General features: G+C 51.6%; 1 protein-coding gene across 2 annotated transcripts in view; it reads right to left on the reverse strand.

The window, feature by feature from the left end:
- TSPAN18 (tetraspanin 18) overlaps nucleotides 1–18,055 on the reverse strand; it is a 203,022-nt gene extending 184,967 nt beyond the window's left edge. For both annotated transcript variants that reach the window (XM_023215789.2, XM_023215788.3), the window contains exon 1: nucleotides 17,781–18,055. The gene's annotated coding sequence lies outside the window, so the exon portion shown is untranslated. The remainder of the gene's footprint in view (nucleotides 1–17,780) is intronic.
- Nucleotides 18,056–19,172: the final 1,117 nt, after the last annotated feature.

Raw genomic sequence — 19,172 nt, forward strand, 5'->3', positions numbered from 1 at the left:
ATCAGCTTAGCTGTTTTTTGTTTCATTAATAGAATTTTTTTTCGTCGAAGTATAACAGAGAGGGAAGAGTACACAGATCTGAAGTGTACTGCTCAACGAACATTCACAAACTGAGCCTGCCTATGTTACCACTAGCCAGGATGAGAGGATGAACACACAGCACCCAGGAGCCCCTCGTGCCCCTCCTGGACACCCCCTAACTCATGCTCAAAGGGCATCACTGTTGTGACTTTGACTCCCATAGATACTCTTGCTGACTTTGAACTTTATATAAGTAGAATCATACATGCCATCATTTTGTATCCTTGGCCTGTGCACTTCATTTATTTTAGCTACTGCTCAGACCATCTTCTCCGTGAGCTCATTGGAGCCTCAGGGCTCCAGTGCAGTACAATGAGGAAAACCCTACTCTCTACTGATGAGTGAATTGGAGCCTGAGTAGGTTGTCAGTGGTTTATTTACTGTTTCTCCACCAGGATGAAATTATATTAAAATCACTTGAATGGCCTCTTCAAAATACACATGCTCAGCAATGCACTAGCTCAACTCTACAGTACCAACCAGACTTCCTGAAGAAGAAAAATGCCCATGCATGATTATTTTATGATTCTTTTGAAATTCAGCCCCATATTGGACCCTCATCTTAGGTCATAGAGCAACAAAGCCAGTGACAGGGCATTCAAGTGCCCCAGTCCCTACACTCTATACCCAGCACCCCAAAGTTCACCCCATCTATTCCCCACCTATTGTTCGCTAGCACTCCACCCTCCTCCAACCATGACAGACATCAATAATTGATCTTGGCACTCCTTCCTGCTGAGCCTGGGTAAAACAGGCTCATCCACCCTTCAGCTGCACTCAGACAGGCCCTACCAATCGATCAGCATTGGCGTTTGAGATGAAAAGTATCTGCCATCCAGGTACTACCACACCATGCTACCCCTGCTCTTTGGAGTAGCAGTGCCAAAGGTACTTAAGAAAGTACCCTTGCTACTTTCTTAAGCAGCCCAGCCTTCTCATACCCAGGGTGACTATAAGAGAAGCAGGGAAAGAACTAAATCCACACCTGACGCCATTATTTGGCTTATTTGATTCTATTTCCCATGCCACCCCTGCAAAGCTAGCTATGAAGATAATTTATCCCAACCCTGGCTTGTTTTTGTTTGTGTGTTAGGTTTTGGTTTTTTGTCCTGGTTTTTATAGATGGTAAACAGGCCCGAAGACGAGTACTGCCTTGTCCAAGGTCATGTGATGAGGCTGGGTCGAAGCTGGAACTTGAATCTACACCCCCATTTCTAAGCCAGAGCTCTCTCCTCCGACTCCATGGAGTTTTTTGCAACCAATTAGGGACCACTGGGAAGGCCAGAAACATGACGGTAACCTCATTCATCTCAAACCAATCACATCTGTTTCACTTCTTCCCGGCTAAGCAGTAAACAGGGGAGACAGCACCCAGGCTGAGACAAGACTGCAGCCCAGAGCAGACGTTCCCCTGTTGATCTCTGGGCTAGAAGAAAGAGGTTTTCTCGAATGCAACTGAGATTGGTGATCTGACATCCCTGAAAATTGGCCTTTTCTGAAGCGATAATACACACAAACCCAGGGAGGAGGCCCCACTCTGGAGGTGTTTCCAGCAGCAGCCCAGGAGGCCACTGTTGTCTCACTGCTTTCTGTCTTTATTAACATTTGCAGAAAAACTCACAGTACATTTTGCTGCAAAGGAAAACCAAGCAATCTCATTTTCTCCTCTCAACCAGGCCAGATGGCTCCTTCTCGCTCTTTTCCCCTCACTCATGCTGAAAATTTAAAAAATAATAACTAAAATAAAATATCTAAAAATTCCCTAACATCTGCAAATCTGCCTTTTTGAGGCCATTTTCAGCAAAATGTACCCAAAACCGGGTACTCGGGTGGTGTTACAACAGCAGTTCCTCCATCAGGAGCAGTTTTATCTTCATCTCTGAAGTCTTTTCCTTCTACAGAGCTCTGGGCCTGAGGAAGGCACCTGACATGCCCGTCCACAACCAGGAAGTAAGGCAGGACTCCAGCAACTGCAGAAACTTTCGAAAGGGCTGCAGGCTTTGGGAGTCTGCCTGTTGCTGTCAGAGGTGGCAGAATAGGGCTGATGGGAAATGACCCAAGGGCAACTCGAAAACTGGGGATTTCCGAGCCCGGAGCACACATCTTCCCATGAGGCCTCAAACTTCCAAGGACTCGGCTGTTTCTGCAGAAGCCCCACCAGCACCGTGCTCGGCTTCTCCCCAACCACTTGCCTGCTGTTTTCCCATGTCACATGGAAGGACAAGGACGCACCAAGATGTAACCAGCCCGAGGTCACACAAACCAGAGAGAGACAGGACTGGAATGCGTCCACAATGTCCTGACCCCAGGCCTCGGCTCTAACCAATGCACCCCATGGCTCTATTGCCCACTGAACTGGCAGAAGCGCTTGATCTAATCCTGCTGCTCCTCACCCCAAAGACATTGTTACCCTCTGCCTTTCATGTCACACTTTTCCTGATGCAAACCTTGGTGATGGCTTAAGGTACAAGTTCGGGGCCTGACAGAACCCACCCGAGTGCATGTGCATGTACCCAGACGCATCATTGGCTACTGAGTTTTTAGGGGGAAGCGCTGCCTTTGTTGACAGCTTCCCCTGACCAACTGGAGAGGCAGGCAGGCAGAGGCGGCTCAGGAAAATGGTCTGCCGGCCCCCAGGCAGGACTCTTGGAAGGATGTTTCCTAAGAAGCCTCCGTGTACTGAAGTGCAATTCAGTCCCAGGGAATCAGGCAGCATCAGGAGTGTGAGAGCAGATGCCAGGCCCCCCATGAAGCCATCCCTCTGCAGGTCCAAGACAAGGAGGCCCCGGCCTGTGGGTCCATCATGTTCTCAGCCAAGGCCCCAGCCAGGGCCCATAAGAAAGGGTCTCTGTCAATGGGAGAGTGGATGGCAGGAAAGGATGAGGAGTTGGGTGCTGGAGAGGCCATCTCCTCCCACCCTCTTGCTCTCTTCGTATTAGCGGTACCAAGCCTGAGTCACCATGCCAGGGGCAGGGGCTCCTCCAAGTGAGACCAGGGCAGCAGAAACACTCTGTGTCCTTGATTGGCCTTAGAGAGGGACAGAGCAGGCCTGAGACAAGCAAAAAGCTTGAGACACGAGAAGTGAACAAGAGGAGTCTGAGTCAGGGACCCGGGAGAGCTCCTACGGCAAGTATGGCTGAGCAGTTTCTAAGACAGACCAGTTCACTGCGCACTGCTGGGCTGGATGACATGTCACTACCCTCTGGATGGACGACCCTCAGCTTCAAACCTTCACTAAAAGTCTAGTGCACAAGAAGGAGGGAGGGGAGGGAGGGAGGGAGGGAGGGAAGGAAGGAAGAAAGGAAGGGAGGGAGGGAAGAAAGAAAGAAGGAAGGAAAAAAGGGAGAAAGGAAGGAGGGAGGGAGGAAGGAAGGAAGAAAGGAAGGAAAGGAGGAAGGGAGGGAGGGAAGGAAGGTAGCAGGGAAGCAGGCTACTTCAAGCAACACCAAGGACCCTTTCTGCATTCCACATACTCCCAGGCAAAAATTTCCATATAAGGGAAAAGGCAGGCCAGGCCTTGCTATGCTTCAGACAAATATTTCCTGCTTCCCATATACCCCTCCACCTGCTGGGTGATCTACCCGATTCCATAACTGCAGCACCTCAGGTCTCCATTCTGTAAAATGGAGATAAAAATCCCACTCCGATTGGCTTGCTGGGCATCGAATGAGCTATAACATATATGGGTCTGTGTGTACATGGAAAAATTCTGCTGTTTCTGGAGAGCAAAAGGAAGAAAAGGGAAGGGAGTAGGGAGAGAGCAGAGAGAGGAAAGGAAGGAGAAGGGCGCAGAGGGGAGGGGAAGGGGTCAACCTGGCAGGTCGCTCCCATGCCCAGCACCACGCTAGGCACTTGATCTTGTTCTTGCTGTCCCTTTTTTTCTAGATGAGGAAACTCAGGTTCAGAAGGAATAAATAACTTGCCAAAGGTCATGTGGCTGGTAGGGGCCAACTCAGGATTTGAACCCAGATCCATGGGACTCCAAAACTATTCGCTTCTCTTGTTCACAGCACCCATTCAAATGCCAGGAGGACTCTACAGCTGCCTTTAGAACTTCCTTCTAGCAGCGCATTTCACGTTAATCCCATATGTCTCACCAGCAGACACGCGCAAACTCATACACACAACTTTAACTATATTATCATCATCATTATTATTTTTTCCAAAAAGATTCTATCAGTAAGGTCATTTTTCTTTACACACACACACATACTCACACACGTCTCAGACAGGTTTGAATAGACCTTTGTAAGTGGTTAGACTATGAACAAAAATTGCCCATTATTTAAATTCGATTACATAGCAACCACCTTTTTAACAGAATATTTGTATTTGAGCTCATTGTGCAGCAAATCTTCAGACACTTTCTTTCATTAAACTGCTTTGAGAAGGAAAAATTATCAAATGAAAGGGAGGAAATGTTATGCATATCATCCCAGCTCTTGAAAAGAATGCCATGGATTGTCCTCTTCGGCTCTTAATTTATTTAAACAGCATCCCCACTTCCATCAACAACCACGCCTTGGCTTCCTGAGAGCTTTTCTCCAGGGGACACAAGGCTCTGAGGTCATGTTCCCCGTTTGAGACTCTCAGGGGAGACCCAGAGGCTCTGGAGCTAAAAGGAGAACAAGCAGCCCCACTCCCGTGATGTGGATGAGAGACGAGAAATCCAGAGGGATGGCAAAACCCCGTCTCTACTAAAAATACAAAAAAATTAGCCGGGTGTGGTGGTGCATGTCTGTAGTCCCAGTTACTCAGGAGACTGGGACAGGAGAATCCCTTGAACCTAGAAGGCGGAAGTTGCAGTTAGACGAGATCGCGACACTGCACTCCAGCCTGGGCCACGGAGCGGGACTCTGTCTCAAAAAACAAGTCCAGAGGGAAGATGAGAGTTTGTTAGAACCAAACCAAGACTGGACTTAAAGCTCAGGCTTTCTGGACTCGCAGTCCAGTGCTCCCTCCATCACTCCATTTGAGGAACAGTGGAAGACAGAAATTCACAGGCTAGGGTGGGGCTGTGGGGCAGCTCCCCCAACTCTTTGCTAATACTCCGCAGGCGTTCCTGTCCTGCTACGGGCCCACAGCCTCTGAGGTCGGCCACTACATTCCCATCAGTTTCTAGGAGCAGAGTCCCCTGGAGCAAGCTCCCACCTGTGGCCCAGTCCCAGCCCCTCAGCAGCGCCAGATGCCCCACACTCCTGGCTGGCCCTGCCCTCTCACAGGACACACAGGTGGCAGCTGTTCCCCTTGGTTCTACAGCCTGCTTTCCCAGCAAGAAGGCTCTGGAAAGGAAAATAAAACAACAACAAAAAGCCCTTTGATCTGCCAACTGACACCCTCATCGCACACTGGAGGAAGGTAGAGATGCCCTGTCCTGACCCACAGGTCTCCCGGTCACACATCCTCCCCAAAGGGTCCCAAGGGCTCTTTCCCAAACCCCACCTAGCCCAGGCCCCTGCACCCCACGAGATGAAAAGGCCAAGATGATATTTGCGGGGACCAAGCAGGGATAGGCAAGGGGCAGGAAGAGATCAGAGAGGGCCAGGCAACCATGACAAAGAGAATAGGCCATTGACCCGGTGGCCACCCTACCATAGGTGTCTCTGCTTGGTGGGGCAACAGGAAAGGGGTGTGCATGAGACAAGCAGCTCAATCCACCAGTCGGCAATGACTGCGTCATGGCAGGCCATGCAGTGGCATGCCAGGCACTCATCCCAAAAGGACGGACCTCTCCCATGTCCCATGGTCTACCCAGGAGAACCTCCATGGCTTTGGTGAATAGCTGTTCCCTCTGGTTCCTCCAACCTCAAGCACCCGCTTCAATCTCTTGGCCTGAAGGCAGGCTGGAAACCCCAAAGAGCAGCCCAGGGCTTTCTCTGGGCACAGAGACTGGTGTAAGACTGAGAGTGACCTTCCATTGAATATGCTTTTGTTCTATTTCTACATTCTCTTGCTGTTACTCTTTATTTTTTCCTAAGTCTTTCACCAGGAGACATGATTATTTTCTTTTCTTTTTGAGACAGAGTCTCGCCTGGCTCTGTGGCCCAGGCTGGAATGCACTGGCGCAATTTCAGCTCACTACAACCTCTGCCTCCCGGGTTCAAGTGATTCTCCTGCCTCACCCTCCAGAGTAGCTGGAATTACAGGCACCCGCCACCATACCCAGCTAATTGCTTGTATTTTTAGTAGAGACGGGGTTCCATTATGTTGGCCAGGCTGGTCTCGAACTCCTAACCTCAAGCGATCTGCCCGCCTCAGCCTCCCAAAGTGCTGGGATTAACAGGCATGAGCCACCGTGCCCAACCAGACATGATTATTTTCAAAGAGCAGACAATTCCTGGGAAAAAAAAAAGATATGGAAAGAGGGAAACCCTGGAATCAAGAAACCCGCCTCACGTCCTGGGATCTCTGACTGCTATCCCACCCCATTGCGGCCTCCACCTCCCTCACAGCCTAGATGCAGAAGTCAAGGCCCCCATTCCCTCGTAGTTTTGGCAGCCGCCACCAAACGAGGGATTCAAGGCTGGACAGGAGCAAAGGACCAGGAGATAAGTCACACAGACCCCTGGATCCTGATTTCCTCCCCACTCTGCTGTTAAGAAACAAACCAGCTCCAAAAGGGAAGACTGTGGGGATCTGCAGAGGAGCAGAGCCAGGAAACAGACCATCTGGTGGTGGAGTGCAGGCTCCAGGTTCGGACTTCCTGTGTTTTACATTCCCATACTCGTTTAGCACTGTGTGACCTCGGGCAAGTGACTTAACCTCTCTGTGCCCTGGTTTTCTCAACCATAAAATGGGGATAGAGTACTGAATTCGAAGATATTAGCAGCTGAATTGTGCTCCCTGCACACTCATATTTAAACCCTAACCCCTAGCACTTTGGAATGTGAATGTTTTGGTAATTAAGTTAAAGTGAGGCCTTAAGGATCCTAATCCAATCTGACTGGTATTCTTAGAAGAGGAGCTCTGGGCACACAGGAGACACCAGGGAAAGGCTGTGTGAGGACAGAGAGAAAGTGGCCATCCGCAAGCCAAGGAGACAGAAGTCAGAAGAAACCAAACCTGCCAACACTATGGTCATAGACTTCCAGCCTCCAAAACTGGAAAAACAAATATTACATGAATTAATTTATGTAATCCTCACAACTCATAAGTTAGCTGTTATATTTAGTCCCATTTTATGATGGGAAAATGAGGCACAGAGAGGTTGAGGAGCTTGTCCAAGGCTGCAGAGCAGGTACGTGATAAAGCTGGGGCTCAAGTCCGGTGGGCTCCAGCGTTCCCACTGTAAAAAACTCTTCTATTGGTGGATGAGATCTGATTTGTGAGGGTCTGGCACCCTGCAAGTAATCAATACATATTAGCTGTGATCATCAACAAGCCAAAGAACACGGAGGATTACCAGTAACCACCAGAACAACCTAAAAAAGACTGGCTTGCAGAGGAGAAAATGGAGAGAAGGCAAGAGAATTTCTCAGGCACCTTCTGAGACCCTGCCAGGTGCCTGGGATACAGGGATGAAGAGACAGGCACTGCCCCTGCCTTCCTGGGCTTACACCAAAGTGGAGGAAATAGATGTTAGGAAAAAAAAATTGCACAGAGAAGTCAACAATCATCCAAGAGTGACAAAATACCACCAAGGAGAGGACTGTGGAGCCATCTGAGCCTACAGATGGGGAATTTGGCCCATTAGGAAGTCAAGCAGGACTTCCTGGAGGAGGTAATGCGGGGGCTGGGATCCAAAGGATGAGGAGGCGTCAGGTAACTAAAGAGGGAGGAAAAACAGTCCAGGGGAAGAAGGTCACAAAGACTTGTCCATGAAGGTAGGAGCAAGAGAAGAAAACAAACGGCAGATGGGCTGGAGAAGATGGAGTGAGGTTTGGCTGGGGAGGGGGCAGAGGCCACATGAAAGCCTTTTGAACACAACCGAGAATCCATCGAAGGGTTTTAAGCAAGGCGGCTAACATGACCACATTACACAGCAGATGTTTTCCTAACAAAGTGTGTAAGCTGAACTTCCGTAAATGGAATTTATTTTTAAGGCAGAAGGAAGCAGTGGGAACCTTTGAGTTAACTTGTCTATAGATTGAATGAAGACTTTTGAATCCAGCTGGCATTTTCATAGATCGGGCTCCCTAAAATGAGGTACGCCTATTGATTTACCACACTGGAGAAGGGCGGGCCTCTCTGGTGTGCTGGAGACGTCGGGAGTGCCTCTGGTGGCTGTGTCATGGGAGAAACCCCACATTCTAAATGTGATCTTCCCACTCAGCCACCACGACCTGCTTCCTGCGGTGACCACAATCTTCCCAGCCCCCCTTCTCAGCTTCTCCTCATCCTCCAACCCAACTTGTCCTTTGTATCCATGAGGTGGCCCTTCTGTCCTGGACGCCCTGAGCATTTTCATGGCATTCTATGGCTCTCTTTGGGCTTTGGTGCTATGGCCTCCTCATGCCCCCACATAAGAGGGGCTTAGGGGCAGAGGCCTTGGTACATAGCAAGGAGGGATGGAATCCCAAAGAAGCTATAGCTAAGAATCTACTCATTCAATCATTCATTTCCTCATTCATTCAGCATATGAGCATCGGTTCAACCCCAGGGACTGAGCTCCACACTGCAGGCTCCATGGAAAACCAAACAGAAACATCTCCGCCCTCACTCTATGGAGGAAAACAGATGACAAATAAAATATTTAAAGTAATCCTAACATTCATTGAATACTTTTCATGTACCACATTCCATCCCAAGAGATACATTTATGCATTTTAATCAACCCTGATGAGTTAAAACAGAGTCAGAGAGAATTTAAGTGATTTGTCAAAGATCAAACAAAGGTCATAGTGTGAGGCTGACCTGGCGTTTGAACCCAGGCGCTGTGTTCAGAATGTGTCCTAACCCTCCGCAGCAGGTTGCCTCCCCTGCTTCCTTGCACCCAGATGAGGCTGCATATCAGAGTCCTCCAGCCTCCACAGCTGAACCCCCAAACCCTCCCTGCCCCGAGGGAAGGGCTCTGGAGCTGAGCGTCACCTACTGAGCCTTCTAGGGACCCTCCCTATTCAGATGCCCAGATACTTTCCTGGGGAGAGAAGCCCAAATTGCAAAAGCCACCATGACTTCTGGTGCTAAAATGGAACCCAGGAAAATTATCAAGCAAGAAAAATCCATCTCATCTGATATTCTCAACTTGCGAGGAGATGGAGCTGGCAGGCAACTCCAGAAAGGCGAGTTGAAAGAATGCAAATGGTGCCTTTCATTCAGTCAACTCAATTATTTCTAGAAAACATTCTAGCTCCAACTGGTTGTAATTTCTATACGCTGATGTTTCCTGGGAGATATCCCATCTAGGGAGCAAAGACGGATAACACAACTGGCAAACACTTAGCTGTGGACTAAGTGTGTTTTGACACAGACATTCACCTCCTTTTATGCTCAGGACTAGGCCATGAGGTAGGTATACAAACCTACTGTAACGGTAAGAGGAATGAAATGTACAGAGAGTAATTTACCAGTCACTTACTAGTTGTATATAGGTGTATGAACCTGGGCAAATTACGTAAGCTCTCTGCGCTGACTTCCTTGACTGTAAATAGAGCAATAATACTACCACCTCTGTGGGTTGATCTGTGTACCCCAAAAAGATATGTTGACAGCCTAACTCCTGGCTGTCAGGAACTTCATAGATGTAATCAGGTTAAGAGGAGGTCATTAGGGTGGGCTCTAATCCAACAAGACTGGTGTCCCTATAAGAAGAAGAGAGGCAGACACACAGGAAAAATGTCATGCGATGATGGAGGGAGGCATCTACAAGCCAAAGAACACAGAGGGTTGCCAGTAACCACCAGAAGCTAGGAAGAGGCAAAGAGGACCTTTCCCTAGAGCCCTCAGAGACAGCATGTTCCTGCCAACACCTTGACTGCAGGCTTTTAGCTTCCAGAACTGTGAGAATAAGTTTCTGTTGTTTTAAGCCACCTAGTTTATGGTGCTGTCACGGCTGCCGCAAGAAACCAATAAGCCATCTCACAGAGCTATGGAGCTGCCTCAGAGCTGCTGCCCCTGCACCACAGAAGCCGAGGACTGGATGCAGGAGTGAGTGAAGTGTCTGAGGGCCCCAAGGTGCCACAGTCACAGCCATCCCTGGCCTCCGTGCCTGAGTCAGCGTAAATCCAGCTGCAGGGGAAGGCTGCACTCTTCAATGACCCCAGGAACAAGTGTCCACTATGCTCAGGAGATGTGCACACATGTGCACATCTCAGAATCCTGTCTTGAGAGACCATCCTCTTTCTAACCACAGGCCCCTCCACTCCCCGTGTCCAGCCTGCCCAGCTCTTCCCCACAGGGACCATGGAGGGTGGCGTTTCTGTTTTGACTGGAGAAATGCCTCATTCCCCAAAGGGCTAAGACACCAGCCAATGAGCAAGTTCCCCAGGCCTGCCCTGCTGGGGTAGCCCTAAATGTCAGGCAGCAGGTGGCCCAGTGCACTTGGCCCACTAGAGCACGCTGCAATCTGTCCCCCCAGAAGGAGAGGCAGTAACACAGGGCGGGGTGGGGGAGCCTCTCTCAGCAACACCTCCAGCCCTGCACCCGCCGTGGGAGTTAGACAGGAAAAGTTGGGCCTAAATCCAAGACCCAGGGCTCCAAATTCTTCTCCCATTTCAGATGGAAGCCAACACAAGAGTCCAGCCCAAGGCTGCTGGGAAGGGAAGTGGGGGCCTCTCCATCCAAGGACCAGGAGTCCAAGCACATGTGCCCACTTCTAGCATCTCCCCAGGCACTGTTCCCTTGCCAAGGGCAGCTCTTCCTCTTACTCAAGGGGGAGAGAAGAGGTGCAAACATGACACCTACTATGTGCCAGGCACTTGACTCGCTTTTTAGCTTTCCTGTATTCTTGCCAGAGGAGAAAACTGAGACAGGCTGAGAGAGATGGACAAGTGTTAAATAGAGCAGTCAGGATTTGAACTTAGGTCTGGACATCTTACTGTCCACAGAAAAGCAGACCTGGAAAGCCTCCCAGGGCCCCATCTTAGTCCGTGTGTGTTGCTATAAAGGAATATGCAAAGCTGGGTAATTTATAAAGGAAAAGGGTTTATTTGGCTCATGGTTCTGCAGGTGGTACATGAAGCATGGTGCCAGCATGTGCTTCTGGAGAAGGCCTCAGGCTGCTTCCACTCACGGTGGAAGGTGAAGGGGAGCTGGCATGTGCAGACATCACGTGGTGAGAGGGGAAGCAAGAGAGAGGGCAGGGAGGAGCCAGGCTCTTTAACAATCAGCTCTCCTGGGAACTGACAGCATGAGAACTTGCTTGAAGAAGGGCACCAGGCCACTCATGAGGGATCCGCCCCCATGACCCAAACACCCCCCACCTCCAACAGTGGGGATCAAATTTCAACACGAGATTTGGAAGGTCAAACAAACCAAACTATAGCAGGGCCCTCCACTTCCCTGCCCACTCTCACAAGGACACAATGGGTCAGCATGGAGGTACGTAGGTGGATGGGAGCTGCAGGTAGCACCAGGTGTGCCTTGGAGGGATATCCCAAAACTTGGCTGCACGGCAATTCCCCAAGCAGCCCAAATGTAGTGTCCCAATTCTTATGGCTCTCACTATGAATACCTGTGACTCTGGCTTGTCTCACCTCATGGCCAGAACTTTCTCCCTTAGTTTCCAGATAGTTCCTGCAACCTCCCCTCCTCACCATCCATAAAATGAATACAGATACTCCACACTATTGAGGAATGGGGGGAGGAGACAGGAGCAGAAGTGGGTTTTGAAACATCCTGGGAGACACGCTGGAAAACGTTCTCAGAGTAGTACACTTCAGTAAGCCAAAGGAAGTCATGGGAGAACTGGGCTGAAGATCCAGGGCCCGGCTTCTAGTGCCCTTGCCATGCATGGACTCACCTCCCTCTGGTATATTATAGGCACAATATGATCTGCCCAGAAATAATTTCAATATACACAGTCTGTAATCTATAAAGAGCAATGCACATCAGGGATTATTAGGGAAAGGAAGCTTCTGTGTGTTAACAACCAACAACATACCAGGTCTATACTAGAAGCTTTAAATGCATCATCTCGATTGATCTTAAAGCACTCTACTAGGGTAAATGTAAATGCAGAGACTTAGTGCTCATCAAATATCCATGTACTTCCTTACATTCTCAGGCCTCCCTGGGGGCTGGTTTGGGGCCAGATGACAGTTCTGACCAAGGTGCTGGAGGTGAAGTGATGTGTGTCACAGCCTGGCCAAAGCAGCTGAGTATTAGTGTGGCTCTCCCTTCTCCCTCTTCCCCATCTGCAGTAACTTTGGATGCCTCATGTTTTAGAAGGAGCAGTTACAAAGATGGTGGAGTCATCTTTGAAGCCTGGGTCCCTGCGTGACCGTGTGGAACAGAGACCCATGTTAGACAAGTAATGTGATCAGAAGTTAATCGTTTTGTTAAGGCACTGAGATTTTAGAGTCATCTGTGGTTGCTGTTATTCTGATTTTCACAGATAAGGAAGCCAAGGCCACACAGCCAGTAAATTGCAGAATCAGGATTCAAATTTCAGATCTGTGACTCCAATATGCATCCTCTTTTCATTACAACCTTTTGTTGTTTAATAAGATCATCCCCCCCAACCCCTCCATAAGCAGCCATGTCCCAAAAAACTCTTACTCATCACTGTCCCCAAGATGCCTGAGTAATCCACGCAGGACAAAAACAGAATCTCATAAGGTGCTCTGAGCCTGGATGATCAAAGGCGGGGAGGAGGGGGCCTGACTCAGTCTAAGAGATATCTTTCCTGGGGCTTTTCGGCTCACAAGAGGTTTTGATACAAGAGGAAATATAATATAGTGGTTTAGCACACAGGATAGAGAATCAGATCAACCTAGGATCAAATCCCAATCCCACCACTTACTCTTCTGAGCCTTCACTCTCTAATCTACAGAATGGGGGCAATATCTAAACCATCCTTGTAGGGGGAGACAGGATGAGGCATTGTCAAGCTCCTGGCGGACAGCAGGCAGCATTCCCCAAGTGTCTGCCCCCATGATAATCATCTCTGGGATAGCTCAGAGCAGCAGCCTTGCTGGAACAAGATGAGGCAGAGGCCCAGCCTGGCTGGCCTGTCCCCTCTCAAGCTGCTAGAAGAGGCTGCCTCAGCCAGCATGGTCAATAAGGTCCAAAGCTTTAGGCCACAGACCCGGCCCAGCCCACATCCTTGGAGCAGACCACAAAAAGGGATTCAGGGCCAGCCAGACATAAAGCAACACAACAGAAGAACCAGATTATTTATCTTAAAGTCGAAAGTGTCTTCTAGGAAGATAGGCTTTTATTTGGGTGACTCTGGGAGAGGCTGATCAGCTTAAACACATTACCTGCACATATGGTTGTCATACCATGGTGAAGGGTGGGAAACAAAGGGTAGAAGGGAAAGGATGGGCGAATGCTAGCTGTTGAAATATCATCCCTCAACTGCCAGGAGCCAGGATATTGTCAGTGACGTCAAAATGGGCTTCTTGCCATGGGGACGGGGCTACCATGAGCATAGTCACAAGATTCAGAAGCCCCTCAGTGAGGCAGAGAAAAGAACCAAAAAAGCAGCTTATTCACCCTTGCCTTCTAACCCAAAGACAGACTTTCTCTCTCTGTTCCTCTCTCTCTCTCTCTCACACACACACACACACACACACACACACACACACACACACAATCCAGCCCCAGAAAACTAGAAAGGACCAAAGTTAATCAAAGTTAATCCTTCCCATTTTACAATAGTAATAATGATAATCATGACAATGATGGTAATAGTGAACATTTATTGAGCACTTACTACATGCCAGGCATGATGCTAAATGTTTTACTAGTTTCATCTCAAAGACTACCCACAACAATCTGATGGGGTATTACTAGTTCCATTTTACAAATCAGGAAATGGAGGCACCAGGGGTTAAATGGTCTAAGGTCACACAACTGATATGAAGGATAAAGCCGACAGGCAAATCCAGGCAGTCTAACCACCTGCACTGCTGCCTCTAAAGAAATAGAGAAACTGAGGCTCAGCGAGGGGCTGTGACTCACACAAGGCCACATCGCTCCATATGTAACAGTATCCGGGCTAGAACACAAGTCTCCTAATGCCTGGTTCAGCTACCTTTCTGCTCCATCCTGTTGCCTTTTGTACATACTTGCCCACCACCAGTGAACATGTTTTTGCTCATCTCTAAGTTGTTGAATTCACTAATTAAGGCAGTAGTCTCGGGTGCAGACCAGGGGCAAGGGCTGGATCTCAAGACAACAAGCGCCCAGATGAAAGACCAGCCCTGCCAGCTGCAAACACAGGCTCACCATCTTACTCTCCCACTCTTCACAAAAAGTGTTTCATGATCCACCCCCACGCCCTCAAATGGAGCGCTAATGCAGGTCCAAGGTGCCAGCCTGGGTGGCAGGAGGAGCCCAAGCTGGTGCAATGGCTCAACGGCATCAGGTGGTAGAAATGCCTGATCGATGGGCGTCATCTGCTCCGTGGGACCAGAGCGCTGGTTTCCAAGGCTCCCTCCCGTAGCTGGACCCCAGCTGAGCATGAACAAATGTTCCTGATTTTCCCTCTCAATGGCTGATGAAACAGGCCAGAAGAGCAGCCCTCCAGAAAGGGAGAGGTCCGTAAAACCTGCAGCCCAGGAACCGAAAGGGCTCTTCCCAAGGAAGAGTGGGGTGCGAGCTTGCAGACTAACATGGGGCTCCCAGCAGGGACTGGTTATAGACATTCTCCTCTCTACCCAAAACTCCTGGGCACTCTGTCCTTCAGCTCTGATGACAGGAGCTGGTTTCTGAAACTGCTGCATTCATTCAACGCGGGATTTTGCTGTGTACAGGCGGGCAGAGAGAGGCAAGCCAGCCCATAGAGGCGCCTTCCACTGAATGGAAGGCGGAAGGAATGGAGCAGGGCTGCCCAGACCCCTATAAGGTTAGACTCTCCTGCTCTAAGTTGCAAGATGGCTCAGAATCTCCTCAGCCAATATACTCATTTTACAGACTGAAGAAGCAGGCTCAAGAGGGGAAATAACTTGCCCAAGGCCACATGGATGACCCAGAAGAGCTAGACTTCAAATCTGCTATTTTCCTTCTTCCTGGCACCCCCTCCCACAAATCCTTGAATTAATCCCGTATCCCTACCCAGCACCCTGTCCTCCAACACACCCCTCAGACCATTAAAATCTCATTTTTTAAAGAGCAGAAGGTTCCTTCCTGGACTCGGTCCAAGGTGTCCTAAACCCAATCCCAAGGTATCCTAAACCCAACTAACTTCCGCTTCTAGAAAGTGTCCTGGAGCTTTCAATGATGTGCTACTATTTCAGCCTGGGGTTGGGTAAAAGCACCACATATACTGGCTGTTTGAATGGGTTTGGGGACAAGGGAGACAAGGAAACAGAGTGCCCAAGACTTGAAATGTTGCTAAATCAGAGATCTTGGAGTTTGCCTGGGAGAAGACTGAGCCCACACAAGATACTTCAAGCCCAAACACAGACTTTAGTAGCCCTTGGGGAGTTTCAATTCCCTCTCCAATTCAGGAGAGGGGGGGGGGGGGGGGGGAGAAGAAGGGAGGGACAGAGCACAGAAAACACTGGCCTTCTAGGGGCCCCATGCTCCCAGGCAGGTTCCAAGGCAGGGTTGGTCCAGGCAGGCTTCCCTCCACAGAAAAACAAGAGTCACTAAAAGCAAAACACAACAAAAATACTTCTTTTGTTTTCCAGCCCCCTGGAATGTCTTAAAGACCTATCCAGAGACAGCAGGCTTCTCCACCCTTTCCTTTCTCTCCTCTCTCCTCCTCCTCTTCTATTCAAAATAAAAATCATGCTGATCTGTCTTTATGGCAACTTCGTCCTGGAGCATTTCAGTAGCATCCAACAAAAACATGTGGCAGACTACACTGAACAGAGGAACCTCATCTCTTTAAGGGACCCCCATTTCCCCCACTTTTGTAAGGGACATTAAGGACATGGGAGCAGGAGGGGGGCTGCCCAAGGAGCACAGGTTACCAGCCAAGAGAAAGATGAAAACTTCTACCAACCACAATGAGGCCACGGCATATTCTATGACTTGCTCCTTTGCACTCACTTGGGATGAGGGGAAGGGTGAGGGAACTGGAGAGAAAGATGAGGCAATAGTCCCTCCAGTATCCCTTCAATGTTAGCCCCGCACATGACAAAGATGACACTCCTCACAGATGCAAGCAGCCATCGACTTCCCAAGGCACAGACACAGAGACTCAACATACAGGGACCCTGAGGCCAGATAACTGGGGCCCAGGGCAGATTTCCACCAATAACTGTGAAATGACCAGAAGAATGTGGCCTAGAGACCCCAGACCCAGGGGGTGAGGGTGGGGGCCAGGGGCTCGTTGACTGCTGAGAAATTTAACACTTCTGCCTGGACTGCTGAAGTCTTTAAGGCCCCATCCCCCACCGCCCACCCTGTGCCTCCCAGTTTACTTGTGCCCAGAGAGAGGATACCCCAAGACCCCCATTCTGCCTTCACCAGACTGGGATTCGGCCAGATCCAGGGGACAAAGGTGCAACTTTTACAAAAAGGGTGCATGCATTTTGGGGTTTGGGTTTCTGCAACTCCAAGAACCGCCAAAAAGTTAATTCCCCAACCCACTCTCTCTGCACCAACACGCCGCTGTAGTTTCTTACGTCTTTTTCCGGGAGTAAATTTCTTAATCATCCATTTACCCTGACAGCCTCCCCAACAAAAATCACATCTGACTCCCAGCCTTTCCAGCCCACGGCGCAGTTTATAACTGTGAACCCTTCGCCTCACCCTCAGTCCCGCTCCCCCGTCTGGCTAGTATAGGGCGGGCTCCTCAGGGCGGGACCCCGCGTAAGTTGGGTGTCTGTGGTCCCTGCGTCCTGGATGTCGGCGCAGTTGCCTCACAGGAGCCAGAACGCGCTTCCTGCGAGCGAGGGCCGGGGCAGTGCGCCCCCTGGCGGGAGCCCACTCACTTCACTCCAGCAGGACCCGGAGCCGGCGCGATCCCGCCCGAGCCGAGCACCCTCCCAACTGGCTCCCACTGCCTCCTAAATCTGGACGTGCCCGAGCCTCCCACCCACCCAGCACCCCACGGAGTCTCCGCTTCCCCAAACCGCACACACCTAAGGAATAACGCGGGTCCTGGAGGAACGCGTGGCGCCTCCGCCCCGCCCGGCTGCCAGGGACCCCAAAGGCAGCCTGCCTTCCGTGCCGCTGCCGGGCCCCACAGCCCTCCCGGCCCTCATCGCCGCTCCCAGTTCCTGGTCCCTCCCTGTTCTCCTACCGAGTGGCGTGGCGCGCAGCCCCTTTCCAGGCGCAGCCCTGGCCGAAACCCCGAACCTTGCAACCACACCTGCCACCCCACGCCGTTCTCCAGAAGCCCCCACTTCCCCACCCGGAGCGTTGGGAGCCCACCGGCTCTGCACCTGTCCTGGGCGCAGCCCCCGGCCCTCCGCGGACTCCTGGCAGGCACGGGGTGAGACCGTCCCCGGCCCCCCCAGCCCCGGCGTGCTAGTTTGAGTGGAACTTGGTTGCTGGGCTTCCCGGGACCGTCCTGGGATCCCTACTCCACCCCACTCCCTGGCCGCGTCCAGCAGCACCCCCAGGGCGGCGCGCGGGGGTCCCCAGGTCCCCGGGGGCGCGGCGGCGGCGTGCGGAGGGCACGGAGGTGCGGGGCCCCATACCTTCCAGCTGCGGCGGCTGGACCCCGCGCCAACTCCCGCCAGCGGCCGGGGGAAACTTTCCTGGTCGGAGGGGCGCGCTCGCAACTTGCCCGACGCCGGCTGCCTTCCCGGCGGTGGCGGCGCGTACGGGGAACCGCGGCGCGAGGCTGCGGCGCTCGCTCGGGGCTCCGAGCGGGGACCGGGACCGGAGCCGGGGCTGGGGCTCGGGCGGCCTCGCGTGGCTCCGCGGTGGATCGCTCGGCGCTACGTCCGCCCCGCAGCCTGGAGCCCCGCGACGCCGGCGGCAGCTGCACGCCCGCCAGCCCGCCGGCCCCACCTCCGCCGCCGTCCGTCCCTCCCCTCCCCCGCGCTCCCTCCTCCTCCCCAAACCTCCGCCCCTCGCGTCTCCAGCCGCCGCTGCTGCCGAGAAGCGCGTCTCCTCCGCGGGCTGCCCCTCGCCTCCCGCCAGCTTCGGCCTCCGCCTCCAGCCCCGCGTCCAGGCCTTGTCTGGGGGTCCCTGGGCCCACCCTCTGCCCATTTCCCCTTCCTCTGCCTCCGACCACCTCCCGCTCTGCTCGCGGGCCCTCGCTGCGTCTGAATTCGGAATACCGTTGCGGGAGTGAGGAGAGGGGCATGCTGGACCCGAAGTGTATTTATTCCAGGGGAACTTTCAGCTGACCCCAGGGCCCAACCGCAGGGCTTGGGGTGAGATCCTCGGTCCCGTCCCGGCTCCTGGGCTTCCCTTTGCCGGGAGAAGTACCTGTTGAAAGCCTGGGGAACACACCCTCCTTTGACTTGCAGATAAGGGGACTTTCAGCAAGGAGGCGCCTGACCTCAGGTCAGATGCAAATAACTTGATTGCTAGGGGCCCGATCTGTGTCTCCGGCCTGAGGGCTGAGGTTCTTGCGGGGCTGGGGAGCTTATCTTTTCTTCTCTGTACTGCTGCCACAGCAGCACCGGCTCGTTCCAACCCCTGACATGACTTGCCTGAGACTTTTAACCTCTGAGCCTCCTCTAAACAACTACCCGGCCCTGCCCCAGACAAAACGGACAAGCAAGCAGATCAAAGCTGACAGCCCAAGTGAAAGTGCTGATGACAAGGGCTCGGGTCGCCCACTTCTCTTCCCTTGGCAACTATGTTTTGAGTCCCAGCTTGAAGCTTCCACACCCTATCCCCGTGGGCCCCAGGCATTCAAGCACACATCAGCTTTGCAGGAGGCTCCTTGGCCAGCTGATTCTCACTAAGGAGTGACTGATAGGAAGGAGCTGACCCTACTCCTGTCTTGTGTGTGGATGTTGGTAGTCAGGCCACTGGGCAGAGTTTGGGGGGAGGGGGGTCTTTTTGTTTTTGTTTTGTTTTTGATACAAGGTCTCGCTCTGTTGACCAGGCTGGACAAACCTGGTCAACAAGCA

This window comes from Piliocolobus tephrosceles, chromosome 13, assembly GCF_002776525.5.
Source record: "Piliocolobus tephrosceles isolate RC106 chromosome 13, ASM277652v3, whole genome shotgun sequence".
Classification (NCBI taxonomy): domain Eukaryota; kingdom Metazoa; phylum Chordata; class Mammalia; order Primates; family Cercopithecidae; genus Piliocolobus; species Piliocolobus tephrosceles.